Genomic DNA, 25,684 nt, shown 5'->3' with positions numbered 1-25,684 from the left:
GAATGCTCGGAGGATGTGGTAACAGAATCTGGCGTCCCCAGGTGGTCACCCATCCAAGTACCGACGTTGCTTAACCTCGCTGGACGGACGAGAAGCGGGGTTTCCAACGTGGTAAGGCCGTTGACTCAATATCATGGCCAGATACTCCAGATGCTGAGGCAGAGGAAGAGAAGGCTCCAAGCAAAATATCATGAGCCCACACTCATGGTAAGCATCCGGAAGCTTGTCCCGGCGCTGAAGAAGGTCGAACCCGAGCCTACCGGAGTTGACCAGCCCTCCAAACAGCAGAGGAGGCGGAAGCCTGCACCTGAGCGGCCAAGAGGAAGGCAGGGAGAGTTCTCTGGGGAAACAAACCTGCTATGCCACGGCGGGATAGCCACACTGCATCATAAGCAGGAATACTTGCAGTCTAGGCTGAATTCGACGAGCACCCTGGAAGATGGATGGAATGGAAACTGAAAGTACCTGTCCTTCCGATCCAGGGTTTAAGGAGTCCTGTCGCCTCGTTACCAGTCTGATCGATTCTGCTGGTCTACGCTGGCCGAAGTTTGTTCGACAAACTTGATCAGGGCTGAGAGGTCAACTACGGACATCCCCTCTCAGATCCTTTCTTACAAGAAAGGATCGACTGAGGAGGCCGGGGGTGAAGCCGTCGATGATCCCAAGGAAGACCTTCGCCTAAGGTATGGATCATTCTGCCCAACCGGGCAACTCTGCTGACGCTATGGCATAGAGGTTCAGAGACACTGAATTCGCTGACAGAGACGGCAGGCGCGATATCCTTGGCTGATCACAGAAATTGTGCGGGAATGGGCATCGGGAAGCTGTCATTCGGATGAGTAACCTTAAGCATCCTCCCAGCGAAAAACCTGCAATCCTAGAGTTCGTGAACTCCTTTTAGGACTATGCCCCCCCCGAGGGAGTCTCCCGTGCCATCTGTTCCTGAAAGGAGGAAACTGCAATTGGACACCTTGTCCCAGTTGTCGTAGCCGATAACTTAGGCCGACGTGGTTGAAAGAAAAGGGCGCTGGAGCCCTGCAGAGTCTGGAAGAAAGCGCCTTGGAGGAGTGAAAACGGAAGTCGATTTCCTCCGCACAGCCGCTGTCTAAGTCTCTGTCCTTGGGCACAAACAACTCTTCTCAAGGATGGAAGGGTGTCTGAGGTCGTCGACCTCCACAGATGAGGTCGTCGACCTCCACAGATGAGACACCCGAAGGAAGCCCTCAGTCAGCGCGTCCAGATGGTACAACATCGAGCTTGTCCGCAAGTTAGATACTTAACGACGAAAGGCCAAGGTGTCTGAGCCCGAGAGGAGGAAAGTACCCATGATCTTCCTGTAGCTTCCTTGAACCAAACCTCGGGCCGTAATCGAGGAGGGAAAGAACCTGGTAAGCTCCCAGAGGAAGGGGTAAGCAGTCACCCCTTGTCCGATGGAGAAATCTCGAACGGAAAGCCCCCCCGCCAAAAATCCTTCCAGGGAATGACGGGGAAGGGCTAACCCAGTTTCAGGAAAGAGGAGTGTTGCTCAGATCTCCCTTAAGTTTCTCCTATTCTTGCAAGTGCCATGCTCTGCGTTTACGGGGTGAGGCCGTGTTCTGGAAATACGCTCCAGAAGAACTCGCCAGGCTGGCCATGCTGCGAAAACCCCATTGGGAATCGTGGTCGCAATCGCCCTGGAGCTCGCGCGACGGTAATTCAAAGATTTTAGCGTGGGCGAACGTGGAAGCGCCCATGCGCGGTAACGCAAACGAAGGTGAGCGAAGGAGCGCAGAATGAGGGCGAGCGTGGTACGAAGGGCGAGAGCTGGTGGTTGGCGAGCGATAACCCATAGACGAGCAATGGATACTGCAAGAAATAAGCCGACGTTTGTGCGAAGAAACACTGTAGGTTCGCGCGACGGAACACCATCCGTCCGCGCGATGGAAAACCGTTGGTTCGCGTGTGGGCGAACATTGGTCGCGCGGGCGCACAGGCAAGCGGTACCGCGGGCGAGCGGTCGCGTGGGCTCGCGGGCTCGCGGTCGCGCGGGCGCACAGGCAAGCGGTACCGCGGGCGAGCGGTCGCGCGGGCGCACAGGCAAGCGGTACCGCGGGCGAGCGGTCGCGTGGGCTCGCGGTCGCGCGGGCTCGCGGTCTCGCGGTCGTGAGGGTGGGCAGGTGGATGAGCGCGAGTCCAAGGCGGCAAACGCAAGCGTCAGCGCGATGGCGCGAGGAAGACCGCCGGCGATATGGATCAACAAGCGATCGGTGGTGAGCTGGTGAGCGCTAACGCGCAGGTTGGCGATGGCGCGTTGTGTTATGCCGACGCGATGGTCGAGCAGCATGCGCAGGTGAGCGATCGTGCGTTGGCGAGCAATATGCGAAGGTGAGCTATCGCGAGCAGCATGTGCAGGAGGGCGATCGCGCGATGGTGATCAGCATGCGCAGGGTCGCGCGATGGTGATCAGCATGCGCAGGGTCGCGCGATGGTGATCAGCATGCGCAGGGTAGACGATAGCGCGATGGCGATCAGCATCCGCAGGTGTGCGGTCGCGCGATGGCGATCAGCATCCGCAGGTGTGCGGTCGCGCGATGGCGATCAGCATCCGCAGGTGTGCGGTCGCGCGATGGCGATCAGCATCCGCAGGTGTGCGGTCGCGCGATGGCGATCAGCATCCGCAGGTGTGCGGTCGCGCGATGGCGATCAGCATCCGCAGGTGTGCGGTCGCGCGATGGCGATCAGCATCCGCAGGTGTGCGGTCGCGCGATGGCGATCAGCATCCGCAGGTGTGCGGTCGCGCGATGGCGATCAGCATCCGCAGGTGTGCGGTCGCGCGATGGCGATCAGCATCCGCAGTTGAGGGTCGCGCGATGGCGATCAGAATCCGCAGTTGAGCTAGTAGCTGGCGAACCATGTTCCTTCAGAAGAGTTGGAGAACGTTGGCGTGCCGGCTGTAACACACGCGGGTGATCCGGAGATCGCCGAGAGACAGGTGATCGCTGGCGAGCTGGTGATCGCTGGCGAGCTGATGATCGCTGACGAGCAGAAGGCTACGCGTGGAAGCCTGCGCATAGAAGAAGAGTCCTTGACCCCGCACCTGAACCAAAGTTCTAGATCGCGAGGGCGAACGTGGGCGCGTAACAGGAACCAACAGGAACAGCAGGGATGATCATCATGAAAGCGCTGACGAACAGGAGAGCGCTGATGAGCAGAAGAGCGCCTGTGCGCTAACACTGAGCAGAAGCAGGAGAGAACACAGCAGAAGGGCACGCAGGGAAACCCTGACACGCAAGGGAAGAACCCCCGTGGGAGGCAACCCTTTGCCCCGAAGGGATCGTTGTCCGCCGGGAGACTGATGTCCGTCGGAAGACCGCTGTCCGTCGGGAAGACCGTTGTCCGTCGGGAAGACCGTTGCCCGTCGGAAGACGAGATCAGACTGCTGTCCATCTGCACCAAGGCGGAAGATCGAGAAAAAGGAGTTGTAGGCTGCAAACGGAGATTCAAAAAGGCGCCTCAAGCACCCTTATAGGGAGATGAGAGGCCCTCACGACGAGGCGGACGGTGGGCCTTACGGCGAGGGAGGCCAACAGCAACAGAAGAAACCTCCGAAGAGGAGTCTCTATGAGTGTACTCTCTCGCGAACGAAAGAGAAACACTTCGTAGAAGAGACTGGTCAGCCAGTGACCTAAAAGGAGCAATCCTCCGAAGAGGAGCTCCTGCAGTTGCCCAGCCCCTTGAGCGAAACTGCAGGTGTGACCGCTCAGCACCAAGAGCATAGTCGCACGAAAAAAAGGCAAGAAAAGAACCCCCCGAAAGGAGAAAAACTCAAGCCTGGACAGGAAAAACTTCCCTCGGAAGGAAAGTTACCCGCCCAAGGAGGCAAGCCTCCTGAGAGTTCTAAAATGAACTGGAGAGCTGTCCGTCGTCACGGGAGTACTTCCAGTAGAAGGAGACACGCCGCTGACGAAAATACAAGGGGGGAGGCAGCAACAGCCGAATCCCCAGGCCTCAACAAGACAGCACACACCATATTACAGAAACGAACTAGATCGGTAACTGTAAAAAATAAAACAAAAATCATTAGTACACATTCATTCCCCCGGGAAGGCTCCGAAGAGGAATCCCGAGGGAAAGGAAACAAGAATTACACAACAGGCACGTGCCCTCACAACCACTTACACTCACGGAAGGAGAGCTGTAACCAAAACAGAATTATAACAATTATAATCATGAAACTATGTAATTATGTAATTTAAAAATGAATGAACACTAAAGAAAGAACGAAAACGCCGAAAGGAATCGTTCTACAAGCTGAAAAACAAAAAAAAACTACAATTAGATTCATAACTAATTGAGACAAACGTACGGTGTAGCAACCCCCCCCCACACGAAAAGGAAGCTACAAGGGCGTAGTAACACGTAGTAAAAGGGTGAACGACCTCAAGAGAGAGAGAGAGAAAGACATAAGTCAAACTCGATCACCACCCATAAAATTACGCCGTGGTGGCCTAACTGCCGAGGACTCCACGTAGATAACGTACACTACACCCACAACTCTGAAAAGGAAACTTACTTATTTCTATACTCAAATATATATACAAACATGAAAACATGTTTACATATATATTGAGTAAATGAAAAGTAAGCGATTAAGTAAAGACAAAACAAACAATGGCTGCCAAGAGAGGACCAAGACAGAGACGTCTGTCACAGTCCGAGACAAAAGTGAAAGTGAGCATTCATCTGTGTGTGAGGGGGAGGAGGGTTAGCTAGCTACCACTCCCCTACCCCCCCCCCCCCCCCCGCTAACTAGCGCGGGGGTAATACACCCTCGTTAAATTCTAATGGCTCGCCATTTCAGCTGCGCTAAAAGGTAACCCCTCTGTAAATAGCGTGGTTTGTATTTCGGTTACGGAACAAACACTACAATGAAACCTTGTCTTTACATAAGGGGTACAAAAACCCATGGACGCATAATTTGCCCTAATAATCATGGTCAGAAATGCATAACACACCAGATAACGAGTAGGAAAGATATATGGTTCATGTATTTGGCTAGAAATTAAAGTATCATATATATATATATATATATATATATATATATATATATATATATATATATATATATATATATATATATATATATATATATATATATATATATATATATATATATATATATATACATATACATATACATATACATATACATATACATATACATATACATATACATATACATATACATATACATATACATATACATATACATATACATATACATATACATATATATATATATATATATATATATATATATATATATATATATATATATATTTCTGTAACTACAGTATTCATTTTCGACAGGAACGAGTGTCATTTTCGAAGAGAACAGACCTTTAACTATAGAAAAGGGTTAATGTCTAGGGGAGGGCCGCATGAAGATATCAGTTATATTCAATTTATTTTTACTAGAATGTGTAGGAATGTACGTAAATAGTGGTATACGAGTGAGATAATTTAGTGAAAATCAATAATAGTCGAGATATCGACGATCAAACTCACGCTACTCTTGTCTTCCTCCCAGATTTTTTCCAAGTCTGTTGTTATTGTTGACTGTGTCTTGTTTTTGCTCAAATGAGCCCTGTAACCACTATAATCCGCAGACAAACTAGTCTACTATGAAGTCTTACACGTTTGGCCAATCACAGCGCCTATCCACTGTGACGTCATACATGTTTGGCCAATCACAGCGCGACAATACATTATCTTACCCAGGCATTTCATTTCGTTCTTAGACCAAGCACGTCATCTCATGTTGCACAAGAAGTTGAAATTCCATCTTCTTGTCCTGACTGTTTCCTAACTTACAATGAATTTGTTGTACATTATTCGGGGAATATTGAAAAACTAGTGGATTTGTGCCAGAGACACAATCTAATTTTACAAAATAAAAATTGTCCTGCATGTCAGGGAACCTTCGCAACGGCTTCACGTTTTCCTCAAAGCAGCAGCACATCTTTATCAACCAACAGGTTAAGGTAAGCTTCATTAATTTATGGAGTATATTATAATGGTGATAGTATAACGATGTACAGTATACAGCAGTACCATCACTATGGATTTGGTTTGATGGATGTGTTAGGTAGTGTCCTTAAGGGGGGGTCGCAGGGGGGGATACAGGGCCCCTAGGCTAGGTTAGGTGGGTGTATTAAGTTCGGTGGTGCCCTGAAAATCACTGTGGCCTTAAGGGGGGTCGCAGGGGGGGGGGGCGCCAGACACCCCCCCCCCCCCGGTAGGCCTAGGTAGGGGTACAGGACCCTCAGGGTAGGTTAATTGGTTGTATTAGGTTTGGTAGTGCCCCGAAAAATCACTTTTCTCCTCCTCCCCCAACCCAAAAACCCCGCTTCCCACTGGGGTCCTCCATAATTGTAGTAGTAGGTTTATGCTTACATTTTGTGTGTAAGAGTTAAGTCTTAGTTTCTTTTTTATTCATTTCCTCATGTTTCTATGCACTGTGCAACAATAATCTGGTTGCTTTTTGCCGTTTTTCGTCACTAATATTTGAAAAACGGGTGCGGCCTTCTCCTAGACATTTACCTAGAAAATAGTTGTTTTTTTGGTTTCATTGTAGTGTATTACATGTCAATGTATCCTAGGATTCCAACTACTTTTTCTTATAGGAAAAATTACGCTCCCTTCGAAAATAACACTCGTTCCCGTCGCAAATGAATAGTTACAGAAATATATATACATCTATATCCTCCGATAATGGGGGACCCCCTTTGGGAACCCGGGGTTTTGGGTGGGAAAAACATACTGGGGAACCGATATATAACCGTAAATCAGTCCTTTTCTTCTCTATACATTTCCTTCTTGTATTTATTATAACCGTAGGAAAATACAAAACAGTATAACTGGATATATTTGGGAGGAGCCATTTCAAAGGTTATTTCTTGTAGTAGTGATACAGTAACCAGTGCTGCCAACACCTGATGTAGATTAAATGTTAGCATTCCATACCTGATGTAGATCAAATGTTAGCATTCCATGCTAACATTAGCACCCATTTGTACGTACATTTGTTCGCACCAGTTTCCGACCTGCGCATATATAACCCCCCTGCGCAGGAGTTTCTCTCCCTTATTACTCTTTTTTTACCGTATTATTTTCTCATTGTATATTCCCATTCACTATTATTTATCATACATTCCATTTTCCCTTCCTATATTGGGCTTATTTGTTTGGTTATTTCCTTTCCCATTTGTACGTATGTTCGTTCGCACCAGTTTCCGTCCTGCGCATATATCACCCCCCTTCGCAGGAGTTTCCTCTCCCCAATTACTCTTTTTATTACCGTGTTATTTTCTCATTTTATATTCCCATTCAATATTACTTATCATTCATTCCATTTTTCCTTCCTATATTGGGTTTATTTGTTTGGTTATTTCTTTATCTCTTCCCAGTTGCACATAAATACTTACTCTGGACTAGTTTTTTTATGCAGTTAATTCTCGGTATGATCACCTCATTTTATATTCCCATCCAAGATTATTTACCGTTCATTCCATTTTATCTTCCTATCTTGTTTTTATTTATTTTTGTTGGTTAGTTCCTTTTCTCTCCTCTGTGTCTTATAAATCTTTTCTTTGGTCTAGTTTCCGTATTTAGTTCATTCATGTTTCCCCGCTTGTGTTCTTTGTTTTTCCCTTAACCAATCACCACTCTAGGCCTATGCAGATATCTCCCTACCCCCCTTCCTTTATCCATTTGACCGCTCTTTTCATACCCTTTGTTCCAATGCCTTCCCCGTTGTAACCTTTGACCTGGTGAGACGTTCTTCATTACAAGTTCGGTTTCTTTTTTCGCATTTTGCGATGGAGCATATTATAGAAACTTGTACCGGCTGCAGTATTCCGTACCTAAAAGCAGTGGCTCAATTCCATAGTGATTTTTTGGATGTTTCAGGTAATGTTGAGCATTTTCTTAAATCTCACAACATTATTCCTCATCGTTTAAACTGCCCCAAGTGCGGTTCTCTTTTATCTTATAGGGCAGACATTCACGGGTTTTATTGCTCTTCTGAAACCATCATTCGTAAAACTAAGAAGAAACGGCGTTGTGGTTATACCGTTACTGCCGACAAAGGTACTTTTTGGGACAAAAGTCGTCTACCCCCATGGAAGATAATATTATGTGCCAACCACTTTTTGCATAAACATTCGGACCATGAGACCCTCATCCATCCTCATCCCAGTCATAGAAGTTAATCCGTCAGTCTCTTCCTTCCGTGTCCAACAAGTTTCGTCGTTTTCTTCATAAAAGTAAGTCATTCCTCATAGTCATTATTCGTGTTTTGTGACCGGGGTACTTCTAGGCAAGGTTAGGTGGGTTTGTTAGGTTCTGTGGCCTTTCTGTACTTTTTATATATTGCGTAACAGTTATATGGAAAAAGTATTTAATATACCTGTGGAAATATTTAGTAGTTCTACCACTAGTAATGCCATCGTGTCGTTGGTAGTTCTGTGTACCATTCGTCACCGTTGGTACTACATTGTATCAAGGTAAGTCATTCCCCTATTCTTATTATATGTGTTTTGTGACCGGGGTACTTCTAGGCAAGGTTAGGTGGGTTTGTTAGGTTCTGTGGCCTTTTGGTACTCTTTATTTATTGTGTAATAGTTATATGGAATCATTATTTAGTTTACGTATGGAAATATTTATTATTTCTACCTCTAGTAATGACATCGTGCCGTTGGTAACACTGTGTAGGCCTACCATTCGTCAACGTTGGTAGTTCTGTCAACCATTGGTAACGTTGCTAATGTTATCGTCCCCTTCATCTGTTGTTTAAATATTTTAACTCAATATATATGTCAACAGTGTTAATATTTATATGGTTCATTTGTATTGTATTTCATTGTGTGATTTCGCACAGGAAATATATGATTTCCTATAGTAGATATCGTGATTTAACTGGTTTTCACATTCATTTCACCCGTAATAACATCAACCAATTCGTCAACTTATAGTTAACCGAATTGGTTGATCTGTTTGTTTGCGATTTAAATGACCATCAAAATCGGTTAAATCACGTTATTTGCTATTAGAAATCATATATTTCTTATGCGAAATCACACCATGTAATTCTATACAAAATTACCGTTTTTTTTAACTAAGTTACAATGCCCTGTGATAAAGTACAATAATACCAAAAAATGCGGTAATTTTGTATATTATTACATCGAGTGACTACGCACAAGAAATATATGATTTCCTATAGCAAATAACGAGATTTAACCGGTTTTGATGACCATTTCAATCGCAAACAAACAGATCAACCAATTCGGTTAGTTATAAGTTGACGAATTGGTTGATGTTATTACGGATGAAATGAATGAGAAAACCAGTTAAATCACGATATCTACTATAGGAAATCATATATTTCCTGTACGAAATCACACAATGAAATACAATACAAATGAACCATATAAATATTAACACTGTGGACATATATACTGAGTTAAAATATATAAACAACAGATGACGGGGACGATAGCATTAGCAACGTTACCAATGGTAAACAGAACTACCAACGATGACGAATGGTACACAGTGTTACCAACGGCACGATGTCATTACTAGAGGTAGAAATAAATTTTTCCATACGTAAACTAAATAATACTACCATAAAAATATTACACAATAAATAAAGAGTACCAAAAGGCCACAGAACCTAACAAACCCACCTAACCTTGCCTAGAAGTACCCCGGTCACAAAACACATATAATAAGAATGGGGGAATGACTTACCTTCATACACAGTACTACCAACGGAGACGAATGGTACACAGAACTACCAACGACACGATGTCATTACTAGAGCTAGAACTGCTAAATATCTCCTCAGATATATTCAATAATTTCTCCATATAAGTGGTACGAAATATATAAAAAGTACAGAAAGGCCACAGAACCTAACAAACCCACCTAACCTTGCCTAGAAGTACCCCGGTCACAAAACACGAATAATGACTATTGAGGAATGACTTACTTTTATGAAGGAAACGTCGAAACTTGCTGGACTCGGTTGGGGCAGTTTAAACGTTGAGGAATAACATTGTGAGATTTAAGAAAATGATCAACATAACCTGAATTATCACCAAAATCACCATGGAATTGAGCCACTGCTTTTAGATACGGAATGCTGCAACCGGTACAAGTTTCTAGAATATGTTCCATCTCAAAATACGGGAAAAAAAACGCACTAGTAACGAAGGACGAGTAACTAGGTCAAAGGTTAAAACGGGAAAGGCAGGGGAACAATGGGTCGGAAAACAGCGCATACAGAGATAAAGGAAGGGGGGGGGGGGGGTAGGGAGATATCTGAATAGGACTAGAGTGATGATTGGTTAAGGGAAAAACAACGAACAAAAGAGAAAACATGAATGAACTAAATACGGAAACTAAACGAAAGAAAAGTTTTATAAGACACAGAGGAGAGAAAAGGAACTAACCAACAAAAATAATTACAAACAATATAGGAAGATAAAATGGAATGAACGTTAAATAATAGTGAATGGGAATATAAAATGAGGAGATCATACCGAGAATTAACTGGATAAAAAAACTAGTCCAGGGTAAGTATTTATGTGAAACCGGGAAGGGATAAAGAAATAACCCAACAAATAAAACCAATATAGGAAGGTAAAATGGAATGAATGATAAATAATATTGAATGGGAATAAAAAATGAGAAAATAACACTAATAAAAAGAGTAAAAGGGGGAGTGGAAACTCCTGCGCAGGGGGCGGGAGAATATATGCGCAGATCGGAAACTGATGAAACGAACGTACGAACTAATGGGAAAGGAAATAACAAAACAAATAAACCCAATATAGGAAGGTAAAATGGAATGTATGATAAACTATATTGAATGGGAATATAAAATGAGAAAATAATACGGTAATAAAAAGAGTAATAATGGAGAGAAACGAAGGACGGAAGGTGGGGCGAACGAACAAACGAACAAATGGGTGCTAATGTTAGCATGAAACGCTAACATTTGATCTACATCAGGTATGGAATGCTAACATTTAATCTACATCAGGCGTTGGCAGCACTGGTTACTGTATTACTACAAGAAATAACCTTTGAAACGGCTCCTCCCAAATATATCCAGGTATACTGATTTGTCTTTTCCTACGGTTATAATAAATACCAGAAAGAAATGTATAGAGAAGAAAAGGACTGAATTACGGTTATATATCGATTCCCCAGTATGTTTTCCCCACCCAAAACCCCGAGTTCCCACTGGGGGTCCCCCATTATCGGCGGATATAGATGTATATATATTTCTGTAACTATTCATTTGCGACGGGAACGAGTGTTATTTTCGAAGGGAGCGTAATTTTTCCTATAAGAAAAAGTAGTTGGAATACTAGGATACATTGAGATGTAATAATATACAATGAAACCCGAAATCACACCATGTAATTCTATACAAAATTACCGTTTTTTTTTTTAACTAGGTTACAATGCCCTGTGATAAAGTACAATAATACCAAAAAATGCTATGGTCGATATGACACATTTGCAAGGCATATACACAAGTTTAAATGCTGATAACGAAAGGATCTATTTAATGAGGCAAGTAATAATTGTTAATTTTAGACCCTCTTAAGCAAAATTACCAATAAAGGGACGTACTGTAGTAGATATATATGAAAATCATCCTGTGGCGAAAGGATAGGCCTAGCAAATGGTGAAATGCTTCTAAGAATACTTCTAAGAAAATGTAAATGAATTATCATTGGGGCACAAAATCTATAACATTTTATTATTATCGTTATTAAATATGTACTTTACTCACTAACCTTTCTTATGTAATAAACCAAGAATGAGTACAGACGTACGGGAGACACTTGTATATAAACAATTGTACCTCAGACTACAGTGACACAGTCCAGACACCAGAGTTGTCAGTTGTGAAACTACATTAAAGCTTATTTTATCAAAGCACACGTGAAAGGTTTAAATTATTTTGATACAATCATATGCTGCAAATTATTCTTTCAAATTAGAAAAATGAAATAACACTGTCTTATTGTTTATTGTTTTAATATGCTTTCACCCATAGGTTTTCACTTGACTCTAAAACTACGGTACATAGATCATTTTGATAATTTAATTATCATTTTGCTTATAATCCTTATAATATAAAAGGAAAAACGCCGTCATAATCAATTAAAATCCTATCCTTAATTTGTTTCTCTAGGAAGAAGCAAAAGGATGTTCTTAAAATACTGTAAAGTGTAAACCTACATCCAATCTTCAGTCATTGTAGGCTTTTTATTATGTGAACTACTGTATCAAATGCTGCATAAATTTCCAACAGCATCGATAGATAACCTTTAATTCAACCTATATATTTCCGGTGGCAATTGTTCAAGGGCACAATAACTTATATCATACAAGGAGCACAATGCTGTCCATGGAGTGGGGTTTTTTTCCTGAATACTTTCTTTGGGGGTAGGCCTACACTCAGGCACACTATTCTATCTAATTTCTCTTCCTCTCTTTTTTTCTTAAGTTTTTATCGTTTATATATGAAATATTTATTTTAATGCTGTTACTCTTCTTAAGATATTTTATTTTTCCTTGTTTCCTTTCCTCACTGGGCTATTTTCCATGTTGGGACCCCTAGCCTTATACCATTCTGTTTTTCCAACTAGGGTTGTAGCTTAGCAAGTAATAAGGATAATAATAATAACGTGACTTCTGGCATTCCGCTAACTGCTCATCTCATTGCTACATTTATATATTTTTATATATATTTACAATATTTTTTCTTTTTTTTTTTGTATTATTGAAACATCATTTTCATTGATTTTTGTTTCCTTATCTTCGGAACTAGCAGTCTGGTGTACATTTATCGTGAGGTATTTGTACACGAAAAGAATAGTTTAAAAGAAATGTACATAGATCAGTTTTGCATAAGGTGTCAATATTTACTTATCTGTTAAAACTATCACTATCACAGTAGTAGACTTATAAAAACATGATTGAGTTTGACTATCCAGATGTATCGATAGACCCCTATCACTGATAGGCCTAATCATAATAAGCTTATCACAGCATCAGTCACAAAGGTTGACATGTGACCTGTGGGTTTAGATGACTGCACAGTTATTAAAAAAAGAATCTTAGGTTTGCTCGCACTGTCCTATACGGTTTTAGGACATTTGCGTCCCGGACATTTGCGTACCGGACATTTGCGTCCCGGACAATTGCGTCCCGGACAATTGCGTACCTGGACATTTGCGTCCCTGGACATTTGTGTACCCGGACATCTGTGTCCCTGGATATTTGTGTACCTAGATTATGGATACTGTGAGCTATCCCTCTTAAGAAATTTATCTTGTCTTCAGGAGAATATGTATCCAAGAGTGCCAGGATTCTCTTATTAGCAGTTATATTTTTTTGGCCTGGAAGAACTCCTCGTTAAAAGTCGCTTTTTTTTTCTTTAAGGCAATGGCCTCCTCCTTTTTCAATATTTCAATTAACTTCCAGATAGAGGGATGTTAACAGGATAACGAATATTGCAAAGCATTATGCAATCTCTCAAAACTATTATTAGATCTTGGCAACTGATTAATAACACTTTCTCGAACATTCCATGACGCTATAGCAAAAATTGGTTCCATCCCTATTCCTCTTCGCCCTCTTACTTGGCCAATATACGTCATCTCAAAATACACGATAAATTCTGGAGGTAAATCATGCCAGAATCAAACGCAAGGAACTTTTCCCCAGTCGCGAGAAAACAGTAGGATTCCGGAATCTCAAAATTATTTATTTGCCGTGGGATTAGGGGTACATTATGTGCCTTTTCTCTCCATCGACGTATATTTCTTCCCAGTGATAAAAAAACTTGGCAGTTTTGAAATGGAATACTCATCTTCATTAGCGATCGTTTCTCCGATAAGACTTCTTGATGATTCATACGTTAACACTGAAGTATTTTTCAACTGGGACATAGCTTCTTGTGCTTTGACTTTTGAAGCTGAGGAGCCATGACTATGCGTATTATGGCATGTCGTAACTAGGTCGTTCAATGTGTGAATTTTTGCTTTACAAGATTGCACTAGACACCTCCAGTATGTTTTTGCTTCATCAGAGTTTTTCTTATGATAGTGGTAACTGTAATTTTCATTGTCCACAAATTTTTTTCCACCAGTGTTAGATTTCCGGAACTTAGCCTTGGGTTCCGAATTTCGAAATATATAAAATCCTAATACCAATAGATGTTTGTGTTACACACTGCTGGCGAGAACTAGAATTGCTAGCTTATTTTTCTCCTGCTTTAGAAAAGATTTTTGTTTTATTTCTGGTAAACTACCTTTCAGCTTGTTTAAAGTTACTTAAGCTATTAATGAGTGAATTTCTATACCAAACAAATCTTGGGTTTATATATATGTTTTTTATATATGGTAACTACCTTTAAGCTTATTATTGCTTGTTTAGAATAAAGGTAAGGTGTAACTGAGGAGAGAGAGAGAGAGAGAGAGAGAGAGAGAGAGAGAGAGAGAGAGAGAGAGAGAGAGAGAGAGAGAGATTTCAAAATATGGTAAATTCAAAATAAAGGTAAGGTGTAACTGAGGAGAGAGAGAGAGAGAGAGAGAGAGAGAGAGAGAGAGAGAGAGAGAGAGAGAGAGAGAGAGAGAGAGAGAGATTTTAAAATATGGTAAATTCAAAATATTTCGGATATTCCAGGTACACAAATGTCCCGGTACGCAAATGTCCCGGTACGCAAATGTCCAGGTACGCAAATGTCAGGGGACGCAAACGTCCAGGTACGCAGATGTCCGGGACGCAAATGTCCGGTACGCAAATGTCTGGGACGCAACTGTCCGGCCACCTGTCCTATACTCCTTGTCCAATAGGCCTATGTTGTTGGTCTATGCCACTGGAATTCTTTGAATATGCATTTTTATGCTTTAGATTTAAATAATTAATTCATTCCCTGTCCTTCAAGCTTCTAGCAAATATATGTACACTGTAGAGAATTAGAAATCGAAAAAAAAATCATTGAATTAATGGACACCCAGCCCGATGTGAAGGGTCCTGAAGTTATTCTACGGTACAAATTCTGATCTTTGCAAGAATACGAATGTTGTTTTATTGCATTCTATTCAAACCCCTGTATGAGAATTTTCAATTTTTAAAAAATGCAATATTACAGCATAAATGCCATATTTCATGGGCTATGGTCAATAGAGTATGATGTCATTTTTCTGAAATAAAATCAAGTTCTGTTGCTTGAATTCACGCCTGACATTATCAGAAAGTTCTTGCAAGCATGGATAGTGAAACTTGAAAGTTTAGGACTGTCACACACACACAAACACACTCATACACTGGGATTGAGGGGGTGACAGATAGACAGACATAAACACAGACTTGCTAGACAGAGATAGGAAGGTGGCACTTGGTGCCTATCTGCCCCATGGGTGAAGCTGGTGAATAATGATGGGGATAACATGGATACTAGAGCAAACTAAAGTAGAGGATATTCCAACGACATGTAATAAAAAGGTATGGAGATGAGCAGGACACATAATGAGAATGGCAGATAATAGATGGTCATTAAGAATAACAGAATGGGCCCCTAAAGATTGCAAAAGCAGAAGGAAGAGGAAGAGAGAACGTTGGATCGACGAACAAAGAAAGTTTGTGGGTGTGGACTGGCATAGTAAGGCCAAAAACAGATGGAAATGATACTCCATGTCTTAGGACTTTGTCATGTATTCGATAATCAAATAGGCTTTGTTTAGTCAAACCTGATGCAGTTATATACTGTATAAAGTTCTACATAACGCTTTATATTCAACAAAGTAAAGGAAAGGAAAGAAAAACATTAAACTTTGCGGACATACTGTATGTATTTAGCATGCAATATATAGTGAACACGAGAATTTAAGAGCAAAGTAAAGCATTATTGTATAGTATGGAATATTCGCCCTTTTGTTTTGAGGTGCGTGCCTGCCCTGGGCAGGAAACCGAACAGAAACTATAGTTGATCATGATCACGTGACCGGATGATATCAATGACGGAACAGGATTATGCCACTGGCAGAGCTAAAATACTTAGATATCAGTTGGAGTAGCGATGCTTTTTTTATTCTACGTTTTCCTCCCATTATACAAGACATTAATAATAGCCTTACTGCGTCTTGAGTAGAAAATTCAGTAGGTCTAGTAACTGGAAAGACAAATATTACAATACATTTATTCTGTTATCGTGAGCTACTAAATCCGTAACTTAGTATTTAGAATGAACCTATGTAATGAAAAGAATTTGAAGCTTAAAAATTCCATATTTATATCAGGTTCGTCATATAGTCTACACGAAGTAAGTAGGCTAGTGCAATTATTTGCAAACAAGTCAGCATTATTAAATTCACTTCGATATTATTAGGTGCTATATAGGCCTATCTTGAAATAGGCAGTAAGCAAGGCTAGCGGAATGCATTAAATTCATCTTTCAACTATTGTTAGTAAATAAACCGCTGGTCCAATAAATACTTCCACATGCATATACACATTCAGTTTTTATATATATATATATATATATATATATATATATATATATATATATATATATATATATATATATATATATATATATATATATATATATATATATATATATATATATTATATATATATATATATATATATATATAGAGAGAGAGAGAGAGAGAGAGAGAGAGAGAGAGAGAGAGAGAGAGAGAGAGAGAGAGAGAGAGTCTCTCACACAAGAAGAGATTCTTACAACGTATTTATTGAAGGAAACTTTTTATTTGACTAAAATACAACATAAGATGAATAAATTGAACTCGAGTACTGTAGTTGCATTAGTCAAGTAGATTAAACGATGAATATGAAAAAAGGGTAATATTTAATTAAGGGTATTCAGCTAAAATAGGAACAGCCTAGAAATAGATAAGATAGTGAGAATGTAGATTGTGTAATAATGTCAAATTTATGCTTTTTTTTTTCTCACGCAGGAAATACTAAAGAGGAAAAATATATTGGTGAAACAATAAAACTTGAGAGTAAAAAAAAGTTAATTAAAACTCCAAATGAAAAAAAATAAGTATAAATTACAATGTAATATGGGACTTTATTGGACTTATAATATTTCTAGTAAGTAAAATCTAAGAAATGAGGGAATTGTCATAAATTAGATGAACGATTATGAATTAATCTGACTAAATGGGGATTTTTAATTATCTTAAACATAATATATTAATATATAGAATATGATGGATAACACAAATCACACAAAAGGAATCAAAATGAAAAAAAAAAAAAATGATTGAATAAGTCCAAAACTAGCAAACTTAAATATATTTACAGAGAGAATTTGTAATAAAATGTTAATAGGAAAACATTTCTTTAGGTTATTGCAACGTCATCCATTTTGTATGGAATATATATAACGGAAATGAAAAAAATCTCCTAAAGATTAAAAACTTAGTACATGGGAATATATCAGATGTCATTAAAGGAATATTTGTGGCTATATCGTAGGGCGAGAAAAAATGATAACAGTTGTCGTATACAACTACGGATTATTATTATTATTATTATTATTGTTGCTGTTGTTGTTATTACTTGCTAAGCTACAACTCTAGTTAGAAAAGCAGGATGCTATAAGCCCAAGGGCTCCAGCAGGGAAAATAGCCCAGTTAGGAAAGGAAATAAGGAAACAAATAAACTATAGGAGAAGTAATTAACAATTGAAATAAAATATCTTAAGAACAGTAACAACAGTCAATAAATCTTTCATTTATAGATTATTCAAACTTAAAAAGAAAATAAACAAGAGGAAGAGAAATAACATTGAATAGAGTGTCCGAGTGTACCCTCAAGCAAGAGAACTCTGCCCCAAGACAGGGAAAGACCACGGTACAGAGGCTATGGCACTTCCCAGTACTAGAGAATAATATTTTGATTTTGGAGTGTCCTTCTCCTAGTAGAGCTGCTTTTCATAGCTAAAGAGTCTCTTCTATCCTTACCAAGAGGAGAGTAGCAACTGACCATTTACTGTGCAGTAGTTAACCCCTTCAGCGAAGAACTGTTTGGTAATCTCAGTGTTGTCAGGTGTATGAGGACAGGGGAGAATATGTAAAGAATAAGCCAGACTATTCGGTGTATGTGTAGGCAAATGGAAAATGAGCAGTAAGCAGAGTGAAGGATCCAAAGTAGTACTGTCTGGCCAGTCAAAGGACCCAATGACTCTCTAACGGTAGTATCTCAACGGGTGGTCTAAAAAATCCAAAACCTGATAACACTGATAAGTGTAAAGATGACTTAGAAATCGAGGGAGTTTGTAATATATATAGAATGGAAAGGAGAAATTAAAGAATGAATATAGAACAACATTTCTATGCCATTAATGTAATTCAGAGCAAGAATATCTGATAGTCTATTTTTATTCATCCAGGAATGCAATAAAGAAACAATCGAATTAATAGATATACAACAACCATATAAATAGCATAGAATGAAATAGTTAATATTCTTATTCGGTAAAGATATTAAAAAAAAACTAAGTTTATGTCATATGTGGAATAAAATGCCCGAAGGGCGTTTTAAATGTAAATTCCTAACCCTGAACCTGATTGGATCTTGTCACAATATTAATAAAGAAATATGAGAGGGTTAAATTAATCCTTATATCATATCTTATCGTGCCAATACTAGATCCATTGTTTGTCAGCTTCGTTAAAGTGCAATATGTCTTGATCTGTACAGACGGACCAGTTGACAATCACGAAGATATGCTCCACCATTTGCAATGGATGGCTTCTCTCCATCAATACCAATTTTGCATAAGATCAGCGACATTTTTTCCCCCAGATTTTAATGTGGAGGGATAGATCAGCAAAACCTCCAATAACTTAGAACGCTTGACTATACTACAATATAACACTCTAATTACTCAAGTTCTTTCACTTAGGCTTCACTCAAATGGTTAACTATAGTCCATTTCTTTTAGCGATGCATATTTGCACCGACTCGCGGCGGTGCGCTTTTAGCTCGGAAAAGTTTCCGGATCACTGATTGGTTGAACAAGATAATTCTAACCAATCAGCGATCCGGAAACTTTTCCGAGCTAAAAGAAATGGACTATAGTGGGTTGTAATTGTTCAGTGGCTACTTTCCACTTGGTAAAGGTAGAAAAGACCCCTTACGTTTGATAAGCAGCTCTCCCAGGAGAAGGACACTCCAAAAATCCAACTATTGTTCTCTGTTCTTGGGTAGTGCCATAGCCTCTGTACCATGGCCTTCCACTATCTTGGATTAGAGTTCTCTTGCTTGAGGGTACACTCGGACACATTATTCTAGCTGCTTCCTTGTTTTTCCTTTCCTCACTGGGATATTTCCTTGTTGGAACCCCTGGGCTTATAGCATCCGGTTTTTCCAACTGGGTAGCAGCTTAGCTAATAATAATAATAATAATAATAATAATAATAATAATAATAATAATAATAATAATAATAATAATAATAATGTGGTTTAAATATGTCAGCAAATGTTTTGCTAAATAAAGTTTGAAGGGTATCTATTAAAGAGTTGTGTAAAATAGCAGGGAAAGATGATACTATGTTAATAAACAAATGATATGAGAAGATAATGTAATAACTAATAGTAAAGTAAAAAAAAAAAAAAGAAACGAAAGATAGGCTAATGAGATCGAAGGAAATGTTTGGAAGGGTACACTATTCAGTTCAAAATTACATTTTGTAATAATGAACAAAGTTAATACAAGAAGCATAAAAATAAAAACTTTAATCATAAACACTAAAGTAGATATCTTGATATAGCCTACATGGCTGACAAAATGTGCGTCATTTAGTGATAATGATAAAATACCGATAAATATACGAGACAGCCAATATAGGCCTACAAGTAAAGATCACTAAAGGGTCTTTGAAAATGTCACACCAACACCATATTGATGATTTATTGAGGGCACAGGCATGTGAGCAATAGAGAATATATTTGACTACAAAAATATGATACATTTTATTACATTATAATATCAAATGCTAACAGATTATTTACAGAGATAGCGGAAGATTAGATAAGGGAATCGTGTTGTAACATTGGGGGAGAAGCAAAAAGTATGCAATTAAAATAGAAGAGTTAAGAGATTATAGAAAGCAAGAATTATAAGAATATCAAGCAAATGAACATAAGATGAAAATAGTAGGGAAGAAAGAAGAAATGACAAAGTTGAAGTTTGTAAATGGGACTGGCAGAATGGATTGTATATGTGAACTTGACACTAAGGAAGCTGTCATAGGAATGAAGACAAAGTTGAACACGATGGATCTACAGGAAAATGGTTGAAAGGAGAAAGGAAATGATGGGCTATATGAGTTGCGTAAGAAGCAGATGATTCAACGTAACATTTGTCTAATATTAGAAAGGTAGAAAAAATCGAAGAAAAGGTCGAAGCATAAAAGTAATGAAAATAGGAACACACAAGTAATTTTCTCGATATACAAGGAAGGTTGTTTGTCTTTGGGGGTAACCAGCAACTAATGATGAAAAACAACATCCTGGAGATTGCAGAGCTTTGCACCTGCTACTGCACACTGCAGAGTGGCCGCAAGTGTACAGTAACTAATTGGCGATTAGGACCCGGGAACGGAAACCACGTCTTATATCTCGTTTAACAATAATAATTATATAAATATATAAAACAAAGGCTACCCATAAACCCTGTTTGGAAAACAAGAAACAGTATCGAACAAGAACTTCCGTGTTTATTACACATGCTTAGAGACTTTTCCTTTTATTTTCTTTGTACACAACACTTAAATGTCTCAAAGTTTAACATTGTTGTAATTCAGTCAGAGCCATCATTTCTTTCAACAAGACTGTGGTATCCTATTGAATACGTCCCTGTTTCGAAACCTATCGGTCGGGAGTTCGAGCAAGTCAAGTAAATTGGGGGAACCTTGATTGCTGAGCACGTATTGGCACAAATGGTCGATTTCTAATGACTATCTTATCCCATACCTTTCCTGCTCATGAAGATCATCTAGACTACGGGTCATACATATAAGAGAAATTTGCTAAATGATGGCATCTTCTTAATTGGTCTGGGATTCATGGCATTAACAACATTCCTATGGCTGAGATTTGTCATTTCAGTCCTCTCTTACATTATCATTTTTTTTTTTTACGTAGTAGGTATGGGTACACCATAGCCGTGTATACAGCTCTGGGGTACACCATAGCCGTGTATACAGCTCTGGGGTACACCATAGCCGTGTATACAGCTCTGGGGTACACCATAGCCGTGTATACAGCTCTGGGGTACACCATAGCCGTGTATACAGCTCTGGGGTACACCATAGCCGTGTATACAGCTCTGGGGTACACTATAGCCGTGTATACAGCTCTGGGTTACACAGTAGCCTGGTAATGATGAGAATACACGGGATTTCTTTACAAAACGTATGCGATTTGTTTCAATTTAAAAAAGCCAAGCTGTCGACTGAGATCTTTGTAAACAAATGAATTGTGCGAAATTAATGACGGAAATGCCTCTAAGAACGGTTGATTACAATTAGACAACAAAAACTGCGAGATATGAAAATACGAATTCCTCGAGTGATTGATTTTGAGGCCTTTGGCCTGGCTCTGAGACTGGGGAGGTCATGTTACTCATGTATCACCTTGGTGCAATGAGTACGTCAATCGGTTAATAGAGATGTAACGCGTCTGAGCTTATATAATTAATTCAGTATTGCAACAATTGAACTGTTTCCTTAATGAACATGTTTTAATTTCACGCCATTCTACTTTGAAATCAGTTGATAATACATCAGTTTTGGCAACCTATGTGGTATCTTAAAACTCATACTCAAATTACTCAATATGTACGCAGTAACAGCAAGGTCATGTCATCACTCACAACCACCTGCTGATGGAGCAAAGAACAACAACTGGTCTCACTCAGAGTGAGTTGCCAGATTATTTCCACTGGATTATCGTACATGAGTCTTAGAATTGTCGTTTTTTTTTTCAACCAAAATTATCGTACGCAGTTTCAATATAATTATTGAGTTACATGATTGACTATTTTTAAATATTTTAGTATAATTGTTTAATTAAACATACATATACATATGTATATGTATGTACCGTACACCGTACTGGACCTAAAACAGTCGTATATGTACGATAATTATCGTACGCATGGCACCTCTGACTCAGACTCTCTCAGTACCATCAGCTGATTGCTGTCACCCGTCGCCACAGTAGTGATCGCAACGGCATCAAGTCAACGTGACGTTCATAGTGGTTCTGATGGAGGAACAGACTAGTTCAGCGTCCTGGTGCATGACGGGATTATTTAAACAGTATAGGGTTAAAAATGACGGATATAACGTGGAGATAAGTGACAAAGGATTGGCAGTTATTAGCATTGGTGGTAATGCGTCGAGTCAAGAGAGAAGAGAATTTTACGAGCCCACAGATTTAATCGGTTGCGTGTGCATGAGAGCGGGCCCCAAAGAACCAAGAAAGCACTTGGCTTTCTTTACCGTGTACGCATATCCTTTTGCTCCATTGCCTAAGAAGAAGAAAAGGATTAGGGTCTGCCTTTCGTTCGTGGTGGAAAGCGAAGACACGTACGAGAAAAATTTAGAGATTGCCAATGAATGGAGATCAGCTGTGTATTCTGCAATCCGAGGAAAGGGTAAGTGAAATTTACACTCGCTTGAATCAAGCACAATATATTTGACGAGATATAGGTTTTGCTTGGGTAGTTCAGCCTAGAATTGAAAATTAGTCAAAATGTCATGATCTTGAATATTAGTGTAGCCACTGAACTCAAAGAACTTTGTCTGGCGTAGATTGCTTACCGTAGGCTAAGTATAGGGTTAGGTTAACCTGGTTTTACCTAGGTTGCATTATGATACTCTAGGTAAGAAACATGTATGGTTTTCAATTATCACCTGCAATAAGCATTTATGTTTCCAATTGCACTGCCTATGTCTGTATTTTATCACTATCGATGCTGGATAAACTATACTATATATCTCTAATGTTGTTTGGGGGTTTGGGCGTTGATTTCATGGTTGGGCTGGTGTATGTCCACTTTGGCTCTTCAGACATTTATGTCAGCTCATAAAGTTTCTAATCGATTTATTCTAACTGCTACATCTAGTAACATAATTTGTCTTCAGGGGGAAATAGAGGAGCCTTTGTATAACCACGGATAGGACCTCCTGCATGCATAGAATACCACCTCACATAAACTTCCCCTCCTAACCTAACCTATGAGCTGTGTCCTTACCTACTTATATAATAGGGGACCCCCCTTAGACTGCTGTCTTCTCAATAGGGTTGAAAATAAGGGAGTTCTAGGGCATGGCCATCATCATACATACACCCCGAAGTAGGTTTACGAGTGTTTGTTATGATTAAGGGGGCCAAGGCAGTTGTTGGTTTCAAAGTCAAGTTATGTAAGTTTATAAAATGTTAGTTAAAGTGCACAAAATTTCTGACTCCTTATAGGAGCAGATGTAGAAAATTTTTTCTTTGGTTGTGAAGAAAAAGGTATTACTACTATCAGGTTAAGACAAGTGCCCGAGCTGGTAAAACAAGCGATTTTATTATAGTATAGTACTGTACAGTGTTAGTTAGGACATTGGAACTCATATAATTAAATAGATCTCTTCAAATACACTATTTTGAACCCCATATCTTATTGTTAGTGGCAGCCATTAATGCACTAAAGGATTTTAATAAATGATTTCCATTTTGCTTCAATTAACCATAATTTTCTATTTTGATCTTGACCCCTGCCATGAGAAGCTCCTCCATACACATCATATAAAATCTAGTATAATTCACTTGCTTGAATAAAATATAAGTCTGAAATTTTACATTTATAACATCTTAACATCGTGATATACAGTATGATAATGTCTTTTTTTCAGTTATTCTATGAGCATTATAGGTTAGGTTAGAAAAGTGTATCTGATATATTTAGTCTGATAATGAGAAATGAAATCCAAATCTAACATTCGAATAGATGCTGGAATGTAAATCTACAATTCACCCATTTGTTAAGTGTCCAATTGCTTCTTTTGTGAAGTGTGTACTCTATATAGTTGGTATGTATGTAGTGAATTATACAATATTTTCAAATATCGAAATGTTATCTATTTGTTGTTGCTTCGGTCTTATTATTTTGCTTCGAGCTTGATTGAATTTGGAAGCATATAACCTGTATGAACTGAATTAAACTTCTCATTATAAACTATTATCCCTTTGGTAAAGTGTGTACAGCGTATCATCGGTACATTTGGTGTAATCATGCCCTTACCTCCCTGATCATATTAATTAGGATAAGATAGGTTAGAAATGTTTTTGTTACAATATTAAAGATCATATTGAGAAATGGAAGCCAGGGCCAGTCATTGGTTCAAACGATAATGTGACTCATGTGCTGTACATTTTTACTTTCCAATTTTGATTTGCAAGCTAATTTTTGTTGGTGGTCCAATTTAAATCACTAGACTTGAATTGAACCACACATCCAATGTTTGTAGCAGAACATGAACCACTTGCCAGAACAGAAGAACAAGTAGATACTAATGTTAAAATGCGAGCGATGTGAGTCATCTCAAAGCAAAGACCAGTAAATGATTACATATAGTAGCATTAATTCGGCAGACCAAGTGCCTGTAAGTACGTTTGACTAGCTAAGGGGATGGTTGTAATTCAACGGATACAGGTACGCACGGTTCCCTAGAAAATATGCATCACTCGTCATCCAGCCATGTCATCAACCTCACTCTATTTCACTCCTTGGGTTTTAACATTGCACAAAACAGTAAGAAATTGGACCATAAGTTATGAATAATATGACGTAGTTGGTGAACAGGTTACCAACGGCAAAAACTAGGAGGCATTCTGTCGGGATTCCGACTTCATTCCATTACTCTATTTTAATTACAGTGGCCACAAATGAATCAATTTATGCAAAAAAAAAAAAAAAAAAAAAAAAAAAAAAAAAAAAAAAAAAAGCAATATGAATACTAGGTTACCCCCCCTTGTCTTGGTTCTGGGCAAGGAGATCCAACAAGCTTTAGGGACATGTTTTTTTTATATTTAGGTTTTGAATTAGATAACTTCACAGCTAGAATCTTGGGTAAGAATTCTATTTAGCCATTTTAGGACTTGAATGTTAAGCAAAATGAATCTAGTACTTTAACTGAAAAAAATTATCTTACATAACTCTACATGAAGTATAAATGTTGAAGTACAGGGCAACTAATGTAGGAGAAAAAAATATTAGCCAAATATAAAAGGAAATTAGTATTTATAGGATTATTTAAGAAAAGCCTGAATACAGTAATGTAAAAAAAAAACTAAATGCAGAATAAAACAAAATTTTTTTTATTGATAAATAGATTTAAATAAACAAAAAATGAAGACTTCTAATAGAAAATAAAAAGGTAGATAATGCCTTCGACAATAATGATCATAAATACTGAAGGGACATATAAGACCCTTTACTAAACACCTAAAATAATACTAGGGGACCCTCTCAATTTCATTATCTGTAACTTTGAAAAATTCATGAATACAGGAAAAGAAG

Source organism: Palaemon carinicauda, chromosome 38, assembly GCF_036898095.1.
Source record: "Palaemon carinicauda isolate YSFRI2023 chromosome 38, ASM3689809v2, whole genome shotgun sequence".
NCBI lineage: Eukaryota > Metazoa > Arthropoda > Malacostraca > Decapoda > Palaemonidae > Palaemon > Palaemon carinicauda.
Note: the sequence above shows the minus strand (reverse complement) of the source record.